The sequence below is a fragment of the Athene noctua genome, chromosome 3 (assembly GCF_965140245.1).
Source record: "Athene noctua chromosome 3, bAthNoc1.hap1.1, whole genome shotgun sequence".
Taxonomy (NCBI): Eukaryota; Metazoa; Chordata; class Aves; order Strigiformes; family Strigidae; genus Athene; species Athene noctua.
In genome coordinates this window covers 66,690,162-66,717,481 of record NC_134039.1, presented here as the reverse complement: position 1 = coordinate 66,717,481, position 27,320 = coordinate 66,690,162, and the positions used below count along the sequence as shown (strand labels likewise).

Here is a 27,320-nt window from a genome sequence, read left to right as displayed (position 1 = left end):
CCAATATGTGACACTTGATCTTATGCCAGGAACATGCTATGGTTTGAAATTTGTAGCAGCCAATCACAATACCCAGTGACTACTTCCTTTTATCATTTTAATTGCATGTCCTGCACCAAAGAATACTTAATCCAGCTGCACATGGATTGAGATGGAACAAAATTCAGACTGTTTGAAACAACTGTGAACAATCAGTCCATAAAACATAAATTCTACTTCAGGCAGAAACCTTTCTCTTTGATCTAAGAGCTATACTCATTCCATATTTTTCATTCTTTAACAAAAGAGTCAGATCAGTCAGGAACCATATTTATTTAATTACATATTTATCTGATAGCCTTCAGGCAGACATGGCTATCAGAGATGGCGCCAGAAGTACACCCACTTGTATTTGGCAAGGTCTGACTTTATGATGTTGCAGCACTAATTCATCCTATTATTCTAACATTGAGAGCAGTCTCTAATCAATAAGAAAGGTATGGTTTTATCTTAATCATCATTTCTTTATTAGTGAGTAAATTTCTTTTCAGGAACTAGTACTTATGTCTTTGCAATATATGATTAGAAATGTTGCAGTTATTCTATGCCTTTTGATACTAATATTTATCCTGAGCCACCTTTAAAGTGATGCTGAAAAATCTCTCTTTTTTTAGGTCTGCTTGCAGTTTGTCTACAGATCTGTAAGAGCCAGAATTTAAAAATGCTGTGTCGAGGAGTAAAAGAAGGTAAGCTAAAGTTGGATGAGATCTATTTTAATTTCCCTTTCTTACACCTCCTTCTCAATACTGATAACAAATTTCATCACTTTAAGCCTCTTGCACATTAATTGTGCTAAAAGGACATGTATGGATGTCTGATGAAACAGCTGCAGCGAGTTCTAAACCAGAAAGAATATCTATGACTCCCTAGTTACAGCTCTGGCATTGGGGGTCTAATTTGATAATATACACATTCACGTCCTATTTTTGAATTTACACAAGCATCTGTAAACACTCTCCTCTATTTCTGTGTTCCAGAATATTGCAGAGAGATCCATGAGTATTTATCAGATTTTATTCGTATCTTTATTCATATAAGAAAATATGTTACATGGAAGTTGGGTGACTCTTCTCATAATACTGTTTTGTTTTCAGAATTCCATATAGAGATATTCAAGCTATTAAATATTAGTAACAATCCAACTGGGATAACACATAGCTAGTCCTGCACTGGTCCATTCACCAGTCTTCAGTATCAACTTCCTTTCCAATGCCTGTTTAGGGTTTAGAACTACATTGTAAAATTGATGAGTTATTCAAGTGAGAAAAGATTTTACAGGATGCAACACAGTATTTCACAACTTTTAAACGAGGTCACACAGTAGCAGGTCAAACTTTGCTGCTGCTGAATATCTACCAATTTTTTTTAAGTTAATTCTAACATGATGCCAGTGTCCTTTTTTTCTTGTAGCACAAGGATTCAGGAATGCTTGCATGTAGGATTTTCATTCAGGACTCTGCACCCAGCATGAGGTGTAATTGTGTCTAAGTTTATACAAGCAATTTGTAACTGACAGAGAAAGATTTGTCTTCACCTCCACAAGCATTCTGAAATGATGTAGTCACTGAAAATTTATCACTAGGATTCTCTACTTTTTTACCAAAAGTCCTGACTGCACCCTCAGGAGTGACATTAGGTTCAACTCTGTTTTGATGTATGTAAACATCTTGCTATGAGCTTTTGGCACACTGAAGAAAATTCCTTAAAACAATAAATTTATTAATTTAATATATAGGGTGAATTTTATTTCCATAAGGAAAGAGTCCCTGTCCTCATGTTAGACTCTTAATCTGAGTAATTTTTCATACATTGTACGATATGATGCAATAAATTTATTTTCATTTTTAACCTCCAAAGAAAATAAAAAACTAGACAGATAAGATATCTATATTTTTAATGTTGTTTTAAATATTTTATTTAGTAAGCACAGGCACATTATAACTGGGCCTTTTAAAGTACAAAATAAGTCACTGTAAGGAAGGTGATGACCATATTCAAATGAATATTGATAATAGTTTCTGTGAGCTCATTATTCTGCAGAAAATGAAACAATCATATTTCATACCACAAGCCCTTCTTTAAAAAGCACTGTGCTTTTATTTCCCTGGTGACTTTGATAAAGGTACTACACCATGGTGATTGCAAGCATGTGACCACAACAAAAGTCTTGTATGACTCCCAGGGGCAGCTCAGCATGAGCAAGCAATTCCTAGCACTGTCCAAAGCTACATTCCAGTAAGAGATTACGGTTTTTGTACAGCTTCATCATTCCTGCCATTCCCCGCCTCCCCAACAAAAACATCATTGTTATTATTTCCTCTATATCAGGAAACTTAATATCACACCTAACATCTTAACATTTCTTAGGAATAAGAAATTATTTTTCAAGACATTTTCTATTTTGGTCCTGGGTGATGACAAACATGTGCTGAATTTTATAATGAGCCCAAGATAAACTAACTCAGGCCTTCATTCAATCTAGAATGGCACAATACATTTGGAAACAAAGCAAAGTGTTTCCAAGAAATATGCACTTTTACCCATCATAAATAACCCAACTAACTGAGTACTTTACAGGGAAACCCATAGGAAGACAGAAATTTGCTCCCAATCTGTAGTTCAAGCCTGAGTGAAGAAAAATTAGAGTTAGAGGCTCTTAGCAATAACTTTTTTAATAGAAGCTTAATGAGAATAGCTGCATCCTGTCTTGCCTTCACCTTTTAAATTAAAAAAGAGAAAAGAAATCCAGATAATTTTAGTATTAGTTGCTGATATCTCAGTTCAGGTCAGCTTTTGGTTTGATTTGTAACTCTACTGTATAAACTTGATCTTGCTGAAGAAATAGCAGACTGTTTCTCAAATCAGGATCAGTATAGCTTTGTGAGTGTGGGACGAGCCCTCTAGGGCAGAGTGTCACAGTACTGTTCTGCTTCTCGCAGAGCTGTGCTGCTTCATCTACATTGAGCTGTTTCATTAAATCTAAATACATATAACTTGTCTGGACGTTGTATTCTGTAAATGTAGCAAAAAAATATGAAAGCTGCCCTAGCTATGTTTGAAGTAACATATATTTGTGGACATGAAGTCTAATATTTAATGTCACCTCTCATTAACACCATTTTATACCTCTGATGTGGGGTCTGAAGCAGCATAATATTCATCAGTTAGGAGCCATAGCTTTTCTACCCAGATGCTGTCAAAGAAGCTTTTCCTTCTTTGTAGGCCACAAAATACTGAACAATTGACAGCCATTTCCAGCACATCTCTGTCACTCTGCATCCTCTTACCCTTCAGAGAGGAAAAATTTGCAGATTAATTTCCATGTGTCTACTTGTATAAGCCTTCCTGATACCTGCAAATTTCAAACTATACCCTAACTGTAACACTTTTTTTACCTTGCCTTCAAGATTTACTTCAAATGAGCCAGCTTGCAGTGCCAGCTGAGCTTTGAAAGGCACAGCAATGTTCCAAAGCCTATATCAAATCTTACCTCCTCTGGAGTCCAAATGGGAAGCTGACCTGAAGCTTAGTTTATGTTATACAAACTACTAAAAATTTTTTCTTTACAGTGATTTCTGGGAATGGAACTGACTAAGAACATCACCTCTAGCACCTGTTGCGCCAATGATCTCTCTGTCCCTGCAAGCACTCAGTGTTCTCTCAATTAAACCAATTTAGTACAGTCTCAGGGTATGTACCTCTTCCTTCTCCTCTGCACATGTTGAAACAGATCCATTTTCTTTTTCCGAGCTTTCTCATAAATCTAGATGATAATACACAGGGATTTTTTTTCTCGATAGCTTGGCAACACTTTGTGCCTATTTGCTTTGGGGATTTGGGTTGGGTTTTTTTTTGGTGTAGTGCTTCTTTTTTTTTTTTTTTTTTAATATACACTTTTTTTTTCCTTGCTATTAACCTTTTAGAATGTGGTAATAACATTCCAAATGGAACTAGGAATCACTATATCATGGTCTGCACATATGCTGACAAAGAATTTTAATTTTTTCTATTCTGTTTATTGCAGAGAGTAGCTTAGCACAAACCTATGGAATGGCTCACACAATGCGATCCCAGACTACTCCTGAAGTCCCATATGTTGTTAAATAATGGTAGTAGGTAAAATGCTTGGCAAGGATAAAGAGGTGAAGATGCAGCTAGAGGTAGGTTACAGGCAAGTATAGCCAGTTACAATCATGACAGATGTCTTTGGGAAGCTACTGAAGAGCTCTAAATGTGGAGCCAGACACATCAGTTTAATCCAATAACAGATTTTAGGGGTGGTTGATAGGACATATTGGAGAGTTGCCAAGAAGTGCCTGATGGTTATGTTGGACTATTCCAGGCTCAGAATCAGCTCAGTTTAATTTCTAAATGGGTTGCATTTAACTTCTTGTTATACTCATAGGAGGGATGCAGGACAGAGAGGGAGGCTGCTGAGTCTTATCTTGAGTTCTAGCCCCAATATTGATGTCCCCGTGCCTTTTTTCAGCACAGGAATTATTTATAAAACACTTACTAATCACACAGGGTGGACTGACTAATTAAATTGACATTAGGTTTCTCTAATTAGACAGTGTTTGGGAAACATTTCAGATATGAAGAGAACTGTATTGATGCTAAATTATTAATCATTTGATCCTATGAGCTCAACAAATGACCATAATACACATCCCTGGTTATCAGCATTTATGCACCCATGTAGTCACATTTACTTTCATAAAACTTGGTGACACTCTTCTAGTCAAGCATTTACACTGACCTGCTAACTTTGAAATGCTTGATTTGCCCCTGCTAATCACTTGACCTCCGTTCCCCCATTCCTCTTCTTTCACTTGCACATAAGAAGTGGAAGATGGGTCTTGAACAGTTTAAAGCAGCTTGTGATTTGGCAAAAGAAAACTAGACATTAAAAAAAGCTATTGACTTCAAAAGAGAAACAACAGTCTAAACCTTGGCCCTGCAGGACAAAATGGTTGTTGAGCATGACAGCCTCACTGAGCTTTAAGTACTATCTCCATATTCCTTATACAGGCAAAGTTGCTATTCAAAGCAATGGAATTTCCTTAAAAGGAAAATATTCCTAGCTATATTTTTGAACCTTTGAGGCTGAGGGTTAGTGGCTGATGCATTTTAAGGAACACTTTTGTCTTTATTCTAGAAATAGTAGTTTTAGCAGGTGCATTTTTATTCAGCCATATGTCAGGGTGGTTGATCTAAAAAATGTACCTCAGATGAAAAACTAATTCTCTTCAGATATATTAACAGGATTGTGATAGTGCAATGTTTGTATTGAGATGCAGGTAAGGTTTTTTATATGGTTAGAGAAACCAAGATTTGGGTTTAATTTTGTCAAAACACAATGAAATAACATTTCTGCATTAAGTAGTATTCATGGTTAGCGACAGAAGTGCATGGAAAAAATTCTTACCTTCTCTGCCTTTTTCAATAAATTATTACTTCAGCATCTAGCCCCTGTAGACCTTTTTAGTATTATTCCTGAAACATATATATACAATTGCAAATTGTAGAGACATACAAGAGCAAATGATTAGCTGCTTCTTTTCCTGCTTAAGATCTTTTCACACTGACTATGGACAATATCATAATCATTATTTGGAAAAGGAGCCATACTGAAAGAAAAGTAGATAATTATCTGTAGGAAAAAAGTGTTAGGAGTTGCCTTATCCAGTAACCAAATAGAGAAAACATCGCCAGAGGTCCACATTCACAGATCTAACCAATAGTGAGCCCAAGTCTGATTTCCCAATAGGCACACACGTGCATATATGGATAAGCCAAGTGCAGATATATACATATGTACACACAGCTGGTCACACAGAACACAACATGGACATAAAATGTACTCACACAAACAGAGTCAACATCCTTATCCTGTTCCCATCTCTGACCAATTAGGATGAAGGCCAATTAGTGGAACAGGTACACCTATATAGACATGTGAACACTGCTTGGATCCCTCCAGTAGCTGGACTCAGACAGTCTGTGTAGCAGCTGCCACTGCATCCCAGGTCTCCCCATTGCTGGCATCTGGACATATGAACCCCGGAGGCCACAGCCCTAATCCAGTTGCTAACACTCAGAGGCTCTGTTGCACAGCACACAGACAGAAACACACATGAACAATATCTCCAGTAACTTGTCAGGGTGGACACTCAGCCTATCCAGTCCCTGGCCCTTGGATTTCTCTGTAGACTCTTGCACAAACAAACGTAAATGAGTGTCTCCATAGCTGGATTGTTTCGCCAAATATGCCATGTCTTATACAAAATGCTCTTCCACTGCATACCATAGTAAGGTATAATTGTATGTAGTAGCTCCATTTCTAGTCTGTAAGATTTTCCTTAGGGAAAGACTCTCCCTTTGACTTGAACTGGCAAGTGTCACCCCCGGACCATGGGACTGATCACCCTCACAGGGAGGAGCCAGGTTGGGGTCTCATGATAAGGTTACTTGGGGTTCCCTCACATGTCATTGTTCCTCTGGGTCCCTTTGTGTTCATGGAGATGAGCCTTTAATCAAACAGCCTGACAGAAAGTTTTCTGGTGAAGATAGAGATGATTCTCTACATTCCAGAGAGGAAGAGGAAGGAAGATGGATCAGTTTTTACAACCTTACTTATTAATTAATTTCTCCAGTTCCTAGTTCAAACTAATGTACATGCTTCAGATTGCTAGTACTCCCCTTTTAGGGCCTGGAGAGGCAAGGAAGGAGTAGGTCAGATATCTGATGGTGAAGATATATAAACACTGAAATAAATACTCGAGGAAAATTGTAAAATGCCATTTGAGATTTTTAAATAATACGCTGCAAAAGTACCTCTGAAAAATGGCACAGAGTAGTGCAAATCTGTCTTGGTGGAAGTGGATGGACAAAATAACATCTTTCAATGTCTTCCAGTCTCCATCATGTATTGAATTCTGTTAATTCAATCATATATTCAATTAATTTTATTTAGAGTTTAAATTTAATTTTAATATAATTTAAAATTTCATTGTAAGATTAACAAGAATCGTAATATAATTTCTGAGTATTTTGACTTAAACATATAATTTTGTTCCTGAGGTGTTAACTAAAAATTCTAGACAATTTAAATAAAGTTCAAAAAGCACATTTCAAAACAAATTAAAAAAAGATTACCTCTCTCAGTATGTGGACATGGTATATACAATAAGGTCAAGGAAAAAGCTAATGGTGATGTATCCTCTTTCACAATACCACACTCTTCTACTAACTAAAATATTTTGAAGCAAAACTTGATTTCTTTCTTTTATTAAGTTTTCCAGAAAACACTTACTAAAGACAAAAAGTAGGAATTATCTCAGTATTGTCACCCTTCCTTAATGGCACTGTTTACAGTAAATCAATTGTCCATATTTTAAATACTAAAGCTATTGATGGTATTACACACCTTCATTCATAAGGAGTAGAAATGATGCTTTCATAATTAAGATGCAGTTTGGGAAGCCAAGACACTTCTTTATACTGCTCTCTGCTCTGCCATAAACTTCTTATATAGAGTTTCCCAGATCAATAGTCTTCTTTCTCACCTGTGTCTTGTTTTCTCCTTCTCTTTCTGGAAAGCGGAAACATTAATCTTGTATAACAACATGAACTGAGGACAACAATCACCAAAAAATTAAAACCACAGCATCAGTATTATTATAATACGTTCATTACTATTTGTGTCGCTGCCTAGCAGTGACATAACTGGTGTACTTACACACAGTGAAGGAAAGTCCCCACCCTGGAGAATTTATCTTGTAGGATAAGAGAAAGAGTCAGGTGGTAAACAGAGGCATAGACTTGCTTAGCAAGTTTATGCTTAGCATATTTTTAAAAATATGGTCTCATTTCTGCCACTGACTTGCAGAAATGAGACTATATTTTTTAAAAAGATGGGCTGAGTCTCTGGAAGTTCAAGTGATGTGATTGATACTGAAGTGTCTTATGAAAGCAGAAAATGGAAGTCTGATGACCCAAGAATAACTTCAGATAATACTGTTAGATAAGCACTGCATTATTATTTCAGTAGAGTATTGTTATGTTTTTGAAAGAATGCTGTAAGATTTTATCAATAGAAATTTGCATTAGATCTTATTTTTATGACGTTTACTATTTATTTATTTCAGTCTATTGAATTCTGGGTGCAAGACAGATATATCCCATCCTCTGTTTTTAACCATTTGTGTATAGTATATTTTTTTTTCCCAATATTGTACATAAAGGCAATGTCTGAGCATAGTTTACTAATCCATAGGGAATGAATCATATCTACTAAATGTTGTAGAACTCTAAATCCATTTATAGCTAGATTTACTGAAGTTTAAAACAAAACTTCATCTTTTTTGTTTGACTTGTAATGATAGCTTTTCCCATTAAATTCATCTGACATACTCATCATCATAATACTTCTTCTATGCATCTCTATTTTGCCTTCTTTTTCAACTCAAAAAGCTCACTTCTTTTAATTCCTTTATTTTCTTTTTTTTTTTCTTTCTCTTTCTGAGCTTCCTTTTGCCCCCTATATGCTTTTCAGTTAGTTTCTCATTCATCACAGTCTTATCTTCTTAATGTTTATCAAAATGCGTCTTCCAAAAAGTGTTTCAGAAATTATTATTCTTTAATTCCTTAAACATTAAACTCATGTTTATACAGGATAATCTTCTGTATGATTAGATTTCATTGCTCTGACTTTTGAACTTTTTTTTAAATTCACATTTTTCGTCAGAAAAACAGTGATGGGCTGTATTTTTTTTTGCTCTTTTTTTTTTTTTTTTTTTTATCCTTAGCAACTGTGATGTGACAAACATAGAGGGTGAAAACCTGGCCATGATTAGCAAGTTTTGCCAGTGTTTTAATTTAACTACCATGTCAAAAAGAAATAAATAAAATTTCTGATTTTCCGACCTCTTACTATGTGTGTAAGATGAGTTGGATTTACTCCTGTCACAGATCAGTATGAAATCAGTACCAGGCCTGGTATGTTAGGTAGTTTTGTTGCATCTTTGTTGTACCTGAAGTCAAAACTTCAGATCTAATTTCACTGCCATAAGATGCAGAAGAACCTTCCCTCAAGCACACACATTCACAAAATTAAATATCATACTTTTATAATATGATACTATGTATCGACTGAGTTTGAATTTATATATTGTCATGTAATTAAGAACTTCTATCACTAGAAATAAGATTCTTTGGCACCTGCAAAGTTCTTACATGTTTTTATAAGAACATGTAGTGATAAGAGAAGGGATAATGGTTTTAAACTGAAAGAGGGTAGATTTAGATTAGATGTAAGGAATAAATTCTTTACTGTGAGGGTGGTGAGACACAGGAAGAGGTTTCCCAGAGAAGCTGTGGCTGCCCCCTCCCTGGCAGTGTTCAAGGCCAGGCTGGATGGGGCTTTGAGCAACCTGGTCTAGTGGAAGGTGTCCCTGCCCATGGCAGGGGGTTGGAACTGGATGATCTTTAAGGTCCCTTCCAATCCAAACCATTCTATGATTCTTTGTGAGGGAGATACATACTATTTGGATAACAGTTTGCATCAGAGTTGCTTCAAGTTGGAGCACCATCCCAAGTATTTAAGATACTGTGAGAGACTGAAATGTCCTATGACTGTCTCAAAGTTTGCTTGCGTCTGTGCAAACCTCCAAGAGAAGCTGCTGCAGCCTGTGAATTGGTCTGGGGGATGCTGCCTAGAGAAACGGGAGTGTATCAAAGGGTGCACTCTCCACTTCTTGGAGGTTGCATTGTCCGGACTCTTTACATAAGCCTCAAAGGGGCAGACATGGACTGAGCTGGTCCCATCCTAGAGCCGTTTGTGGCTCCATTGTGTAGGCCAGACCCCATGCCTGCATTGCTAATGAACTGATAAGAGGCCTTGACACAGGATGCAACGAAACCTGTTAGACCAGAGAAAAAAAATAGTAGATATGCTGATCAGCTGGTATGATGAACTTAAAAAGGCAACAGAAAATCTTGCTCTTTGTGCATCTACCATCAAAGCCAGATCTTTATGCATCTACCATTGAGGCCTGCTTGTGTGCATCCACCATCAAAGAACTGAAGACTGAGGACCAACAGGACGACACTGAATCCATGGTGGTGACTGTTCTTGCAGTCCTTTCCCACATCCTTGCTTTCTTTCTGCCTTTTCCTTCTATTCTGTCCTATCGCTACCCTTCTTCACTTTTTTAATAATAAAAACCTATTTTGGGTGTACGGCATTTGACCTCGTTTGTGTCTTAATCTCGCTCTTGGGATCATATCGAAACCTCCCTTGACATTGGATCGGGACAGATACTATGGTAGGGTAGCCTTGTCTAACAGCCAAACCACCACTCAGCTGCTTATTCACTCCCCCTCCTCAGAGGAGCAGAGGGAAGACATAGGATGTCAGAGCTCATGGGTCAGGATAAAAACAGGGACAGCACCTACCAATTACCATCACAAGCAAAACAGACTTGACTTAGGGAAAATCAGCTTAATTTATTGAAATAGATTTGGGTAGTAAGGAACAAAGGCAAACATAAAAACAACACCTTTCTCCCATCTCCCAAGTTCAGCTTCACTCTTTCACTCCTGACTCCTCTGTAGACCATGAGCAGTGCAGGGGAGTGGGGAACAGGGGTTGCGATCAGTCCATGATACTTTGTCTCTGCTGATACTTTTCCCCTGCTATAGTACGACCCTTCCATGGACTGCAGTGTTCCAAGATAACACTGCTGTAATGTGGGCTCTCCATAGGTCTCAGTTCCTTCAGGAAATATTTACCTTCTCCACCATGGTCTCCTCCAGGGGATGCAGAAGGATCTCTGCTCTGGCACCTGGAGCACCTCATACCCCTCCTTCTCTGACTTTGGTGTCTGCAGGGACATTTCTCACACTTTTTTCCTCTTCCTCTGTCTTTGTGGCGTTTCTTTTGCCATTTTTTAAATACATTTTTCAGGACCCCCATGGCCGAGGGGCTCAGCCGTGCCCTGCGGTGGGTCGGTCGGAGCCGGCTGGAACCAGCCATGTCCGGCACGGGGCAGCCCCGGCCTCTGCCCACAGAGGCTGCCCAGCAGCCCCCCCACTGTCAGCATCTGGGCACCTGCACCCAGTACAGATGGTCAAGTCCCATTGTGCTGTTCTGGATTAGAAATGAATCTTTTCCATTTCATTGTCAGCAAAGTTTAAGTTTGGATATAATTTTCATAAATTCAATAGAATTTAAATTTGTGTAAGGAATGTGTAAAATTATGGGTGTGTTTTCTTAATTTCCAATCATTTTCCAGTTATTCAAAATTCTTCATGAACCATTTAAGAACTTCTTCCCATGCAGTCATTTGCAGTACTCAAGAACAATTTCTTTACAATCTTTTTTTTTTTTTTTTTTTTTTTTTACAGTATTGATATTAAACATCCATGAGGAGGGTGGGTACCTCTCAGAAAGCAGATAAACCCCTTCGCTGAAATGTAGGCGTTATATAAGCTATTGATAGAAACTGAACTATCTGCCTCAGTGAGTCTTTGAGGAACTACTCTGCTCTATACAACAGGATACAAATATAGCCCACAGTTAAATGTGACAAAGTATATAAAGAGTATTCCAACAATTGTGATGCATGAGACCTCAAGCTATCTCCCACTATTATTTTCATCTTCTCAACACATGCATCACTATAATTATGATGACAAAAATTTCCTTCACCTATGTCTTCTTTAAAAGATTCTTAAACTACTGAATTTGACTAATAAAGTTTAGGGTCATATTTGTCAAAATAATGCAGAAAATAGTGCTCTAAATCCCAATATCAGGAAATTCTGTGTCAGCCAACACACACTTTGCACAAAACATAAAAAGAATGCAGAAATCTCTTGGGATTTTCTTTTTAAATGAAATCTTCCTAAAGTTAAAGAAGTTACATTAATGCCTTATGTCCCTAGGTTTTTTCTTTTTCATTTTTTCCAAATAAATGTCTTTGAACATACATATGGAAAAATGCTGCCATGTCATATTATCAAAAAAATTATTAAACTCTTTAGTGTATGAGAATACATCTCCTGCTGACATTTTATCATTGCTTTAACAAGTTTTGTAACAAAGATTTTGGAGATCAGTACGTAAATATGATTTTGTAGAGAAATGAAAGGAGTTAAGGAGGAGAATATATGGGAATGGTCTGAAAATGGCAGGAAATTTTAAAAAGTATAAATCTAAAATTTAAAAGGTTTTTTTGCTAAATGTGCCCAAAAGCTTTTATTTGTTTGGATTTAGAAGGATTTAGAATATAAGCAATGAAATCAATACAGTGAAGAAAAAAAAATCACCACGACATATACTTTGCCTCCACTCTTTCTGACCAGTGCCATAAAATTTTGACAATGTCTGAGGTTTAGAAATAGTCAGGCTTTTCACCACAAAGCTTAAATGTGATGTTTAGGTTTCTATCAAATGATGCCTTCAGGTACCAGTGTCATTTCATTTATTATTTGTTGCAGTTCACTATGTCCAACAAATGGATCTACTTTATTTACAGCTCCACACCCGGTAGCTGTTCATTATGAAAGGAAACCTGGGGCCCTAACAGCTTGAGAGATACTCTTATTTGGGCTACCATAGCAACGAGTATGTGTATTAAAGTATATGTCACATGGCTTAGTTTCCTAAGGATAATTAATTTCACTAATTATGGTCTCATACCAGCTGCAGAATGTGTTGGTGACCTAGTGAAATCAGCTGTGGACAATTCTTTTCCATACTATGGTGGTACAACCTCGCCACGTGGAAATATTAATGTCATTATGAGAATTGCATACAGTATGTTCAGAAAACAAATACTGCTGCATGATTAGAGACTGGACCATGGGGCCTTGAAGATGTTTAATGTAGATGTTTAAGTCTTCTTCATTGCTTTCTCTATCATCTGTCAGTATTAAATAGGCTATAAAGAGTTGAGTAGTTAAGCTTAAAAGATTGTCATTGAAAGGTTGCTTATTTCACCAGCTTTACAAAGGAGTTCTGAAGCACCTATCACTTAGGACAATACAGATATACACATAAACTTACATTTGATATAGTAGTACCTAACAAGAAAGTAAAAACAGCTAGGTCCTACTTGTTTTATTATTTATATATTGCAAAGATAATACTTAACTGAAAATCAGAAATTATTCTATGTTACAAATAGCATTAATTGTATTACAGATTAGAAGGCCCTAAATCCCTCTGCCTTGCCTGTACAATTGAGTTAATTTTAGCCCTTGCCACATATGCAGTTTGATCCGTGTTTTAATAGCAAAGCAGGTGTCTACCTAGGCTTTGGGGAGCAATGAACAATTCATTTTGTATAAAACCACAGTGTCTCACTGGCAAAACTAATTGAAGTAAATAAGACATTTTCAATCAGCTAAGAGAAGGCATTAAAACAGCCTTGCAAAATTGTCATGACAAATTACCAGCCACAGCACAAAACCTTCTTAGACGGCCTTAACCGTGGTGATTGATGAGAATGAAAAATTAATGATATCTTACTGGCCTGTCAAAAGAAAAAATTGCTTGCCTGACTGAACAGAATTTTGTGAGGCAGCATTAAATTATGGGAAATTAAGAAAATACACAAATGTATTTTATTTTTTAGCATAATTATTAGCAGTGCTCTTTCCCCTACAGTGTGTAAAAAAGCCAAGTTCTGCTCTCATCCCCTCAGGACACAGGATTTCTCTGTCTATGGCTTGAGGGTAATATCACCAAGTCAGTAAAAGGTGATATTGGGGAAACTGTGAAGTTAGGATGGTCATAGAAGACAAAAGTTGTCCTTGGTGTATTTTTTAGCATGCAGACCCCAGTCATTGCCCCCAGAATGTGGGGTACATAGACAGACGAACTGGCGTTTCAGTCCTGGCCCTGAAGAGAAGTGATCCTGCCCTCCCATGCCCCGTGCCTGTCCTCATTAGTCTGACAATGAACCAGCACAAAGACTTTCTTAGATGTGGGACTAGGTGGAAGAGTGGATGGGTAAGGTACAGGTTCAGAATAGATGAGGAGTTTCATTAAATATTTCATTTGTGTCTCTAATCAGGCTCTTTTTTTTCCCCTTTTTTTTTCTACTTACCATAATGGACAAGTAGTCATTATGTATTTTATCCCTGAGTCACTTCCTCCTATGACAAGAGTCTTTTAGTTCTGAATAGCTGCATGAAACAGCATGAGAATATACAGAAAAAAACCCAGATTGTTCAACTAGTGAGACATCAAGACATTGTCTATAAGAAGGATTAATGAGATTTTAATCTTTTAATTTTATTTCATAATGGGAATTTAATAATCTAGTGACTTTTTTATATAAGAAGCCATATAAGAACCAACTCCTCAAACACAGGATTCCAGTAATGGAAATTGTCTGGGAATGTTTATTCAAGGAACAGCTTTTTCCTCCCTTTTGCGATTGCTTATGATGTATACTTGTACCTGTTAAAAATGCTGCATTCTTACTGTTAGAGTGAGATGTATTTTAGGCTGAGATAAAAAGGGGATTGTATGTTTAACAACTATATAATGTGACTTGCCAACATGATTATCTATCTCCTGGTTTATAGAAAAAGGACATTAAGTTTATTGAGGCAAATAGCCTAGAGAGGCTAGCAGGCTGAAATGCTTCCTAACTGCAACAACCCTTGTGAAAAGAAGGGTAATTAGGGAGGCTGGCGATTAAAAAAGGGCTCCAATCTCTTTTTGAAAGGTCAGATACTGTGTAGACTGCAGCTAATGGTACTAATTTTACTGCACCTTGTAAAGAATACTTATCAAATCATAGGTTTCAAAGAGCTAAAAAAAGGGAGGGACATTTTTATGCATAGAAAGAAAAGAAAATATAATCTTAACATTTTCCCTCTCAGGAAAATAGACTTTATAACAAAAGCAAGAAGACCCAAAGAAGAAATAATTGCCCACAATGTGATAACACGTTATCTGTATTTGATACTTTCTAGAATGTATATTTCGAAATTACATCATGTAATAAGTCTGTGCATCTCTCTGATCATGCCAAGGGTCTGAAAATATAGTGTGTGACAATGACCCAAAGGACACACAGTGGAAATAAGTTCAAGTAGAAAAATTGAAATATTGTAGGGTTCTTTCTTTTGGTGCAGATGATTTTTTCCACAGTGAAGAGACGCACAATATATGGCACCAGAAATTATTTTAAGAATCAAAATAATTACATCATTCAAAGGAGAGGTATGGGCATGAGCGTTTTACTTTTTCATCAGAACTGAGCAATACTTACATTAACAGCAGATCATCATGTTTCAGAACTCCATCTACTAAGCACAGAAATAAAGTTACTGAGAAGATGTTACCACATTTACAGTGCTGACAGTTAGAAATGTTTAAATCAAAAGAATCACAGGTGCAGATTTTCTATTTCAGTTTGATAACTACTGGATATTTGTAGAACAGTTACAGTGACTTCTGCTTGATATACAAAATATGTCAAAAATTTTGCAGAACACATTTATTTACTGGTTTGGGTTTGGTTTTTTTTTTCAGTTTGCAAATATCTCTAGTAATAATTGTAATGATTTTTTATCTTAATGCATATAGTCTGATATTCATGTTGGTGAGAGATTACCATGGTAGTTATAAGACACAAATGTTATACTCATCCAAAAAGTAAGAATTTTAAGATAACTGTGAATAATTATTTTGAAATTCTATTTTAATTTATAATCTGAAGGTCATCAGCCATTTTTTTATAAATCAGCCATGGATAAATACTGTAGTACAGTCAAGTTTTGTTTCTCATCTCACAATAAATTCCCGCTAGCAAAATTCTATGAATTTCTATACAGCTCCAAAGTTATAATGCATTAGCTGTGAGAAGAACTCAAAGTATCTATCTCATTGTTATATAATTATACATATTTACTTTTTTGATGTTATTTGTAGCAATGTAAGCAGAATAGAAGTGTGATTAAACGTGGCTAAAAGCATCCAGGTCAACTTCAAGCTTTCAACAGATTTCAAATTTTATAAACTTCAAATTAGATTTCTGTTTTTTTCAAGATTTTCTCCAGAGCATGCAGCTACAGAAAGTGTAGCTTTTAGTGAAACTTCATCATGAACTAAACCTGAACTGGAACAAAACAAGCTTTTTCCCAGAATTCTGTGTAACTTGCCATCAGTCTGTTAGTATACTATATATTTATTTTTTAATACGAAAGACAATATTGTATACACTACTCTAGATACTGTATCACTGATAAATCCTTAGATGGATTGCTTAATCAGTATCATTGGTCTTAATATTGGTTGGTCCAATGCTTATTTAAGGACTTTTCCTTAGCTCCAGTCAGCTTTGAAAGAGAATAACGAGGAACAAATATTAACTTATAAACACAGAAAGAAATAAATTCGATTTTCAATTCATACTCTGTGTCTCCTGACATCTGAGAGTTTAAATTCCTCTTCACAAGACAGGATTCACCATTCCCCAAAAATGTTACGCTTATCAATACATGTAGTTCGGTATTTCTTTAGCTCCATTAACCCAATTACAACATATGGTGAAGAAAGTGAAAGGATGGTGTTGATTTGCTACCTTCTGGAGTAGATTAATATGATACATTAACCCTATGAATCTCTGTCCTGCTTTGATATGGACAGATCTGTGTGACTTGGTGATGCTGGCTCACAGAATTGGACTGAATCTCTCATTGGTACTACTCTTCTTTGAGATATGCCAGAGCATACTTTCAGGAAAAGGCCTTCCTTGTCCTGATAAATCTGTTCTATGGGACAGCAATGATCAGTCTTATCACCTGTTTTATCAATATCTGTGTGAAGTTGGTGGAAAATCTATCAAGTAAACTTGAGATAAGCTTTGCCTCAGTAATGACATCCAGATTTAAGAGGTAAAGAATGTTTACAGCCAGAAGGAATCACCCCTTGTTTTGATTTGACCTGTGGCTTACCAGCAGCCTTTAAACCTGGCCTTAATACTCTGACCTCATGTTGAAGTAGTGATGCCATCCTGCAAGAATTCAAGAATTGTTGGGTTGAGAAAATGCAAGAGGGAGCACAGTGCTCTTGCTTAATGTTGGGGGCACTTAGCTGATTGGAGAACCATGAATTTTGACCCCAAGCTTACCTTTGCATTTTCTATGAGCCACCGGATAACACAGGTACATCACTCTTCCTGAAAGTGGGACACGAATTTAAATCCCTTCAGACAGAGAAGACCAAAGGGATCAGATTTTCTGTAGATGGAATGAACATGAAAATCACTAGACAACAAATGCACTAAGTGCCACATACTTTACCTGTGTCTTTAGAATAAAGTTGATATGTAAAATGTTCTCTTTGGCTGAGATTTATAATAATTTTATTGAAATTGATTTTTAAGAGGATGTTAATAGTAGTGCCCTGTGTTGGTATCAGCCTTCTACCTACACCTGTTCAGGTTATATTCATACTTCTAAATTTTGTCATAATATTTACATTTTCCTGTTCCTTTAGTACTTCTGCAACACTGTTAAATGTGGTAAAAACTACCAACAGGCTAAAAGATCTCTTCGTTCAGATCATCCAAGATTCATAGGGGTATATTTTGTAGTTCTATTCATAAAAATATATCAATCACTAGAAGCCATTGTTTAATAGTCATCATTTATAGACTAGTGCATCTAGTGCTCTGTTAAGAAATACACTGTTATGCTTGCATTTTCCCAAATTAAAGATGTGTCTGTTGAACAACACTGCTTTTTTAGATTAATTTTTTGCAATTTTGCTGTCTAATACTGTTTACCAGGATTGCAGTGAAGGGGTCCATAATAGCACTAAAACCAACTTGATGTTTCTTAGCCACCACAGGTTTTATAATTTTTACTGTTGTATCATTAACTTCTCTGATACCTTCCCATTTTAATTCCACACGTTTGAATTTCTCATTTATCTCCACTATTATTTCCTTTTCTTTCTGTTAGCAGTAAATTGCTTTCTTATATCTAATTGATTCCTTCTCCTTGCCCCTGGTTCAGATAAGTTTGCAACAGTTTGTCCTTCATGATTTTGAGGTCTTGACATTTTTAGCTAGCTGTTTTTTCAAATAATTTCCCTTGTAAAAAAAAAAAAAAAAAAAAAAAACAACAAATACTGGCGTCAACCTGGCTCAGGCAATGCAATCCCTTTTTCTGTTTGAAGCAAATGAAGTTTTATTAAAAAGAGAGAGACCATATCATTAAATTGTGATGATACAGCAACAACAAACACCTCTCTCCTATATTCTCCTCAAAATTTATCGTTGGAGGCTCATGCAGTCCCAGAACACAAGGTTCTCAGAAGAATTAGGAGGGGCTGGAAGAAAACTGAGAAGAAAACCCTTCCCTCTTTGTTCTTTTGCTTGTTCATTGGTCTTCACACAACATCACACTCACAAGTTCAGATGCCCACTGACATCTGCAGCACCTTTCTCACTGATGCTGCCTCACTGTCTGTCATTGCTATTTGGTCTTCAAGACACATGACAATGTGAAAACTTCTTACCCAGGGAACTCATGTCCTTTTCAGGCTGAGGGTTCCCTCGTGCAGAAAATTAAGAAAACAAATTAATATATACAATATACTTTTGTAAATTGTTTTTGTTTAGGGTTTGGGGCAGTGTGTGGTTTTTTGTTTGTTTGTTTATACAGTTAGAAGAAACTGTGAGGGTTTGGTTCCTCTCTGCTCTTTCTATTCTGGTGGAAAGCACCCCATGTTAAATGATAATGCCATCATTACACTGCTGCTCAACACCCTAACCCCCATCTGCAGCAAAGAAGGTTTCATGGCTGGATTAAGCTGAGCTAGTGCAATCCCTACTATTTACCCATAGCCATGGGTCCCTGTTCTCCATGCTGAGTGGAATCTGCCCATGCATTCATCATAAAACTAATTATATTTTGACCGGTTAATTTCCAGAAAAATCAGCAAGCTAATCCAGTCCACCAAGGACTCCAACAACTCCTTGATGTGCAAAGGAAAGAAATGTGTCATGGGGAATGATCTTTGAGGATTAACTGGGAAAGTAACCACTCTTTTTGGTGACAAAGTAGTCCAAACTCACTTCAACCCAGTAGTGAAACTGGAGACCCGAATCTATGTTTGTCCATTTCTTTAATTTTTGCCACAATATCATCTCTGTAGATTTGTCACCCTCACACATCTCTTTTGAATTGCAGCTTTGGTGGTTACTGGGTGATGATAGGACACCACCCCCCCACACACACACTCACACTTAAATAAATGCTGCTCTTCTCTTAAAGACTGCAACACTAACAATGAACTGGTTGCATAGAAGTGTGTACAATGTGTCAGTGAAAACCAGATGGACAAAAACCAAATAGGACTTTTCACATTATCTTGCAGTTTTCATCTCAATACACCGTGATTCAAGTTTGAGGTGAGATTGAAATGCCTTCTGACTTGATCTTATTAAATATAGTTTACCTATATTAAGTATAATTTACCTGCATTTCTGTCAATCTGTGAGAAAAAAAAACAAAACAAAACAAAAAAAACCCAAAAAACCATTTTATTCCAATATTTAAATCAGTCTTAACCCCAAACTGACTACCCCCATTTTCCTTTCAATACTTAAAGGGGGCTTATGAGAAAGATAGGGATAGGCTTTTTAGGAGATAATGGTTTTAAACTAAAAGAGGGTAGATTTAAACTAGATATAAGAAATAATTTTTTATGATAAGGGTGGTGAAATGCTGGAACAGGTTACCCAGAGAGGTTGTAGATGCCCCATCCCTGGAAACATTCAAGGTCAGGTTGGATGGGGTTCTGAGGAACCTGATCTAGTTGAAGAGGTCCCTGGTCATCACAGAAGGCTTGGACTAGATGACCTTTAAAGACCCTTTCCAAACCAAAACATTCTGTGATTCTGTGGTTTGTCCATGGTGTTAATTCTCTCCATCAAGGAAAAGAGAACTCCCTTTTCCGTCTCTAGCAACAGCTTTACAGATGTATAAGTGTGTGGAAAAGAATAAAAGCAGATTAAGGGAGTTCAGTACAAAATTTAGGCACAGATTTTTATCACTTTCTGCTGTCCAACTGGAAAAACTAAATAGATAAATTTGCCCATTTTAAATTTTTATACAAATTAATTAGTTCAGTTACAGCTATTTGCCACAATAAAAGTGCATGTGTAATAATGTGTTTATTAGAGAATTTTATCCATTGCTGCAGAATTCCTTTAACTTTTTTCCACACTGATTGTAAGAAGACATTTCAGTCATGTGAGTTATATCTAATTTTACCAGATGGTTTTCTTCTCAGAAGAAAGAAATTCCAGTTCCTCTGCCTTGTTAACAGAACCTACCACTTTTCTACAAACTGAAAAATTGATAGATTGACAATTACCGAATTGCCAATCTAACAGTGAGTTGCTGACTGCTCCATCAGTTAGTTTTCCCACCTACATGATGCAGGACATTTTATACAGCTCAGCCATCTCTCACTGGAACATGGTCTAAAAGCCATCCACATGATGAAATCCTTCAATTTTGCTCTAGTTGATCATCACAGCTACTTGCTGATATGTTCCAGCACTTTCTTCATGTCATTGATATAATGCCCTATAATGCTATGACATTGCTTACATATGTCTCAGAGCACCATTATCACTGTTCTTGACAGTGCAATGAAACTAATCTCTTCTTCAATTTGAGCTATCAGCTCTGGTGCCAGTAAGCATGTGCAACATGATTGCAGCAATTAGAAAATAATGCCAGTGCATTTGTGTTGGGTAGGTAATTTTCTACTCATTTAAATAATTTCTGTATTTAGAATAAGGTGAAACTTCTTTAGCAATTCAGCAGTTTCTGACAATTGATTTAAAGGACGTCTGGCCTAAACCAGATCCACTGTCTGCTTTAAAGACCAAGATAAATCTATCATCGCAAATACATCTTTGCTATGAATAAGTATTATATAAGCCTAAAATATTTAAAGGAAAAAATAGTGAGAAGACCAATTTTCCTTCTTTAAACACCATTATTTGAGTGTTTAGACATGCACATTCTCTTCACATTTTAAAGCAGAACTCTTTTTTTAAGAAAAACAAGCCATTTATACGTTAATCTCCATTTTTTTTCTTTAATAATCTGTACTTAAATATGTATAATGCAACAAAAATACAATAAAATGAGTTAGCATTTTTGTTTATTTTTTCCAGATATTTGTGACATTCCCTGGAGGCAGAGGGTGGCAAAATGACTCCACTCCTAGAGTCTGAGAGCATGTGACAGACATTATGTGTAGCTTCTTATTCACAGAATTGTGATTGAAACATGCATCTGATTGAATGTGAATATTTAATAGAATACTTACATGATAACCTGTCATCTACAGTATGGATGCATGAAATCTGTACATAAATGGGTAATTAATTTCTCAGACTAATAGAAAAAAAAGCTGATTATCCATTTTGCACGTGTAAAAAAGTCCACCACATACGCTGCAGAACAGATAGAGAAGCAAGTCACAGAGGTGTCCTGCAGTTAATAAAATTTTGGGGATCTCTCCATGAAATTTTCTGGAATCAAGCATTCTCCTTGACTTAAATCTTAACTCAAATATTTCCCTCCAGAGGAAGTACTTTGTGTTAAGCAACAGATTAAAGGTCTGAGTAAAGAAAGATCAGATTACAAGGAGAAAGGAAGCATGTTTTCCATCCTTACAGTCAGTGAATCTATCTAATGAGTAGAAAGTATTTAAACAAGGGTAACAAGTTCATCTGCAATTCTCTAGGATGTCCTAGACATCTGTGTTGGGTTGACATATATTGCACAGAACTAAAGTTTATATTACACTAGATGCCTGTGTTTAAGTATCTGAATCCTTCTTCAGATTTTCTTTCCTCTGTGTTACAAAGTACGTTTTTGCAGATCAGAATCTTTCAGTTCACTACTTTTGTGCTTTTGAAAACGTATCTTTTGTCATCTACTCCCAAATCCTACTCATCAGGTAAACAGAAGGCAGTAACAGTATCACGTTTTGTGTAGTTGGTCTTTCATTTTCTTTTTCAGATGTTCCCTATGAAAAGCCTAAAATCTACCTGTAGATAAAAAACCCCAACAATAACAAAACCTAACACAACACCCCACCCCAGTCTATCTAGCAACCAGTAATACAGCTGCATCTGCAATTAGCAATAATTTACTATACAAACAGGATAAAGAACATCCTGAAAGTTTTGTTAGGATGGGTTTTAATGATGCTTGCCTTCAAATGAAGGCAATATCTTCCAGAATTGCACACACCATATTTCAAAAACTGTATATAGAAAATATGGCAAATGCTCAAAAGATACATCAGAAGACCTGCCAGGTCTTTTGTCTCTTTAGGCAGTATTCGACGTGAAGGAGAGCAAACTGTCATCCTGTCCTATCCTATCCTATCCTATCCTATCCTATCCTATCCTATCCTATCCTATCCTATCCATCTTTTCAGTGTGATAACACAGGGTTCAGAAATGGTCAAACTAGCAGAGCTTGCCTTGAGATTAAAGATACAGTGTGGCCCAGATAAGTTTCCCAGAGAGACCTTCTAAGATTTAGTCCAAAGCAACGCTACGGTGAGTGATCTAGTACCTTCTCCTGACACTGCAGTGCATTGAATGACTGTGCTAGCTCTGACTGGTGCTAAACCACAGCAGCTGGCACTATGCTCCTTAATGCAGCTGGGGTAAACCATCAGCTTCCATGTTTTCCCACAGAGTGTGAGAAGACTTTGAGAATCACTGCATGATACACAGGATAATTTTGGCATTTTCCAAGAAGAAAAAAAGAAGTGGTATCTGACCTGTGCCAATGTAAACTTTATTCTGGCATGCTTTCTGTATTCAGGAATTTTCTATAATTTTACACTGTGGAAATGAATATGTCCTGGGTGTTTTACCATGACAGTAGTTCTAAACTACAGCAAATTGAAACAGGTAAGAAATTCATTCTTTCATACATAAGATCACTTCCTAAGTTTACCTAAAAGTGCTTCATATTTCTACTACCACTTTTCAGGAATAAACTGAGAATAATCTTATCTGCTTTCTAGTTTTGCTCTGCCCTTCAGCCACCTTCTCTCTTATCGCAGTAATTTACAGTGATAGATGGACATTTGCCATCTAAAAAGTCAAACTATTGACTTGAGCTGACCCTTCTCACAGTGTATGGAATATAATGCAGTAGACTGAAAGATGTTCATTGGTTTACCACACACAGAAAACAGACACTGAATTAACACAAAGTGTGCCTGAATACACTACAGCATCTACCTGCCTAGAGATCACATTAGTTGTTACTTAAATCTCTTTTGGTTACCTTGGTTGTCTGCCTGTAAACACTCTCTGCTTTTTTGAAGCAAGAACTGACTCAGTCTGTTTTATATATAAACAGAAAGGAAGATTTTGGCTTCCCTATAGCTCCGTGGCCTGCTTCCGATGCTATTCATTGTGAAATAGCATTAGCCTCACTGAAATAATGGAGCTAGGTAGAAATAGACAACTAAACTAAAAGTCATATAATGTGAGTTATCAATTAAGTGGAGAAACATGTTAATTAGAGTATGCTTTATCTGATTCCAGTTTTTTGTTCAAAATTATACAGTAACTCATTCTGGATAAAGAAAACTTCAACAAAAACACAAGTTAATAAACTATGCTGCTTCCATTTCAATAGATTTGTCTTGTTGGCTAGATTGTGCCTTGATTTCAGCTTGTTCACAGGCCTTGCAGTGATAGGCCTGTGTTGTTTGTATCATCTGCTCTGATGAACAGGAGTTGAAAGAGGTCATGTCCAGATTCACTTCCTCGCTGTGTTCTGGGATTATGAAATAAAGGTAGCATGACCTTAGGAAAGACCTTTCTGTAAGAGTGAATTATTGCTTGAAAGCTCTTTAGGACAAAGGGGTTTATTTTCCACAACTTGCACTTTCTGTTCACAGATGCCTGAACATGTTCACATTTCTCATGCTCTAAAATGCAGTGCTAGGTAGTGTGCTACATACAGTTCAGACTCATGCACTGGTCTTAATGGTTCATTTCATTAAGAACATTCTTTGTAAAATAGGGGGTGAAATTGTCAAGTGTCATATGTAGGCTAATGGGTTACTTGTATGCCTCTGAACTAATACAAGGACTGTCTTGTACTATTTGTTAAGCACCTTGCACAACAGGCTCCAGATTGCAGTCAAGACCATATTAAGAGAGCCTCAGACATACAGTACAAGTGCATTTTGCTTTCCATTCTCATTCATTCCTTTTCCCCTGATGTTCAAGGAAGTTTACAGTGCTGAAACAAGTACCAGAATTGGTATTAGGTTTTGGCTATATCAGGACTTGGGGCAGAGAGGACTGAATTGTGTCTGATTACAACCACTTTATAAGGCCAAATTGTTTCTTAGGGCAGTGTTATTAGTCTAATATTTATGGACAAAGGAGCTGACTGGTTCTTTTTGATGTTTATGCATATAAAAGACATTTAAGTTAGTTACGTCTCTAACTTCTCCTCCATTTGATTTCCAAGACATGACATAGACCTTACTGTTTTTCAGAGCCACAAGACTAGTATCTAAGTAGAGCAATGGAAGCAGAAGAAAGAACAACAATATAAGATTCTTAAAGATTTTAAAATACCTTTAAACCGAGAAGGACTTTATCACAGATCAATAATGAAGGTCATTTTTTCTTAAGGGACAATTTTACTTTCTGGTTTTGTATCAAATTCTCAGTACAAAATAATGCCCTTTATTCTTTGAAAGATAAATGCTTACCTTTACAGTGAGGAATATGTCTTTGGAGAATTTCAAAAGAGTTTAAATAATTATCTACTATAATTTTCTTGCAACTGGACATTCTTTGTTGTGTTAAACATCTGTCATCTGTCATCATCAGCAGGAACCATACAGATACATAAGGGGTTGTCTTGATGATTAAGGATTCCAATAAAACTCAGACACCAGAGTGAAAAGAGTAGGTGTATTTTACCGGTGATAACCAATGTAACAGTGTAATACAGAAAACATGCAGTAAGAAAAATCAGAATAGTGCACCTAAAGCAACAAACAGGAAAATACAGGGTAATGCATCAAATCATTACTACACAATAGAGAGAATAGTGATTAACAAAAACACATCACCACTTGCATGTTACCATCACCCAGCCCCGCAGTGGCTGGGCAGCCCCGGTTACAGCGAGGGTTTGGAGAGCCTGTCCCGGCAAGGGGGAAATCCTACGCGGTGCGTCCCCCATAGGTGAGGCTGACAAAGTCGCTGTGAGTGGGTCCAGCCTTATATACCAGAGATTGACAAGCCAGAATAGCTGGCACCTTTGTTTTGAGCGGAGAATTTCTGGTTTCATTCTCCTGTTGGATTCCACCCAAAGCCTGGCCAGGGCTCAGGGGGTGAAAACCAAGGGAGCTTCTGACAAGGCCAAACACTTGGGTTCTCAGCCTTGAACAAGGCTAAACAAGGGAAGTTGGGTACATTCTCTCCTCACTCCTGATTATATTCTGTCTAAGCTGCATCTTTCACTAGCGAGTTTACATACTTTGTTAATGATTACACACTAAGTTTAGCAGCTTTGGCTTGAGGCCTGTTGTTCAGGCTGCAGTATTTCAGTGCTTTAGCACTTTTTGCATCAGCATAAGTGGTTTGTTATAACTTAGTACAATACCTACTAGCACAATGGTTATCAGTTATAAAATATACAGGATTCATCTATAAGTCAACTCTGTCTTGGGTCAGTTGTCCAAACCTTAACACTTTAGGGGTAAAATTCTAGGATTCTTATTCACATTATTGAGCACTAATTCAGTGAATCACCAATGTACATCTCCAAAGGTAATGAACAAAAGGCTGGGCTATAAACTCAGTAGAAATTTTCAAGTAGTGTCTAGAAGTGCTGTCTTCTGTCATTTTTATCTTGTGGTCTAGAAAAGAACCCTAAATAATACAAAACCCACACACATTTTCTTTGACCAGACTAAGAATCTCCAAGAACATGTAACACGTTACAGTAGTAGTTGGTGGCCAGCACAGAGTGAAAAATTCCTTAAGCCTACACTTATAAAAGCATGCACTTATAAACCTAAGGTTGAATTGATCAACCGCATAGATATACACAGGGTCTTTATCTTGGCCCACCCACATAAAATATGTGAATTAATTAGAAATAAATTAGTAGTTGGTTTAAGTATCACGTTACATTTTCTCCTGATGAATTTTGAGGGGGTTGGGCTTTTAAATCTTGTAAAAGCTGAAATGAATATAGTCCGTTATATAAAACAACTTCTTTGTTTTCTCAGCAATAAGGGTTCAATCTACAATTACTGTTTCTTACTGTGTAAATGTTTTCAAAGCTTTCTGTAATAATAAGAAAGTAAGATACGGTCAATGCAGTTTGGTGGTAGTAGGGTTGTCAAGGATTTTCACTGAGAGAAATCAGAAATCATAGAAATTAGGCGCAGCTCAGAGCTTTGATTTCACAGAGACCAAATATCTAATGAAATGCTTGTGATTACTGCGTTGTGCTGTCTGAACTCATTGTGTGTTTGATATGTAGCTCTGTCTGTAGATCTTACATGTAGCATGTTCTGTGTCAAGACATCTCCAAAACTTAAGGCAACCCTGGGAAGTGCAAAAGACATCATTAATTTTGGAACATGAATATGTGATAGCACATGTTGTACTGGAGTTGTATAAAACCTTACAAACAAAATGAAACAAAACATAGGTGGAAAGAGCAATCTGCAATATAACTTGCCTAGATATTGAACTGAAACTGCTAATAAAAATTATTCTCAAAGTTATATGAAGACAACACTTACAGGAATAAACAAATATTTGTAAAAATACAGGAGGTTGCAAGGAAACTACCGCATGAAGAAAATTAATACAAATTCCACATTTTATTTCATGAGATATTTGCTTCTTACCATTTTGTGACATTATAGAGCATTCTAAACCCAACTAAAACATATTTATAAATAGGATATTAATATGTTCACATGTATGCATAAATAAAAGAATATGTGCAAATGTGCATAAATAAATCCTGATGAGGGGTAAATCCTAAAAGCCTTATAAAAGGCAACACAAAGAATAGGCAATTGGATTAACAGTTCTTCCAGCTTTTGAAAATCTCACTCTTTCTCTGCAGCTGCCTTCAGGAGCTAGGACATGAAACACTGGGGAAGGTGGGAAATAGGGAAACAGAGCAAGTGAAAAGGAATG

General features: G+C 36.6%; 1 long non-coding RNA gene across 1 annotated transcript; it reads left to right on the top strand.

The window, feature by feature from the left end:
- The first annotated feature begins 651 nt into the window (after nt 1-651).
- LOC141958714 (uncharacterized) lies at nt 652-4,193 on the top strand. Its single transcript, XR_012633315.1, has 3 exons — nt 652-725; nt 3,609-3,729; nt 4,064-4,193. It is a non-coding gene; the product is annotated as an uncharacterized LOC141958714 (long non-coding RNA).
- The last annotated feature ends 23,127 nt before the right edge of the window (nt 4,194-27,320 follow it).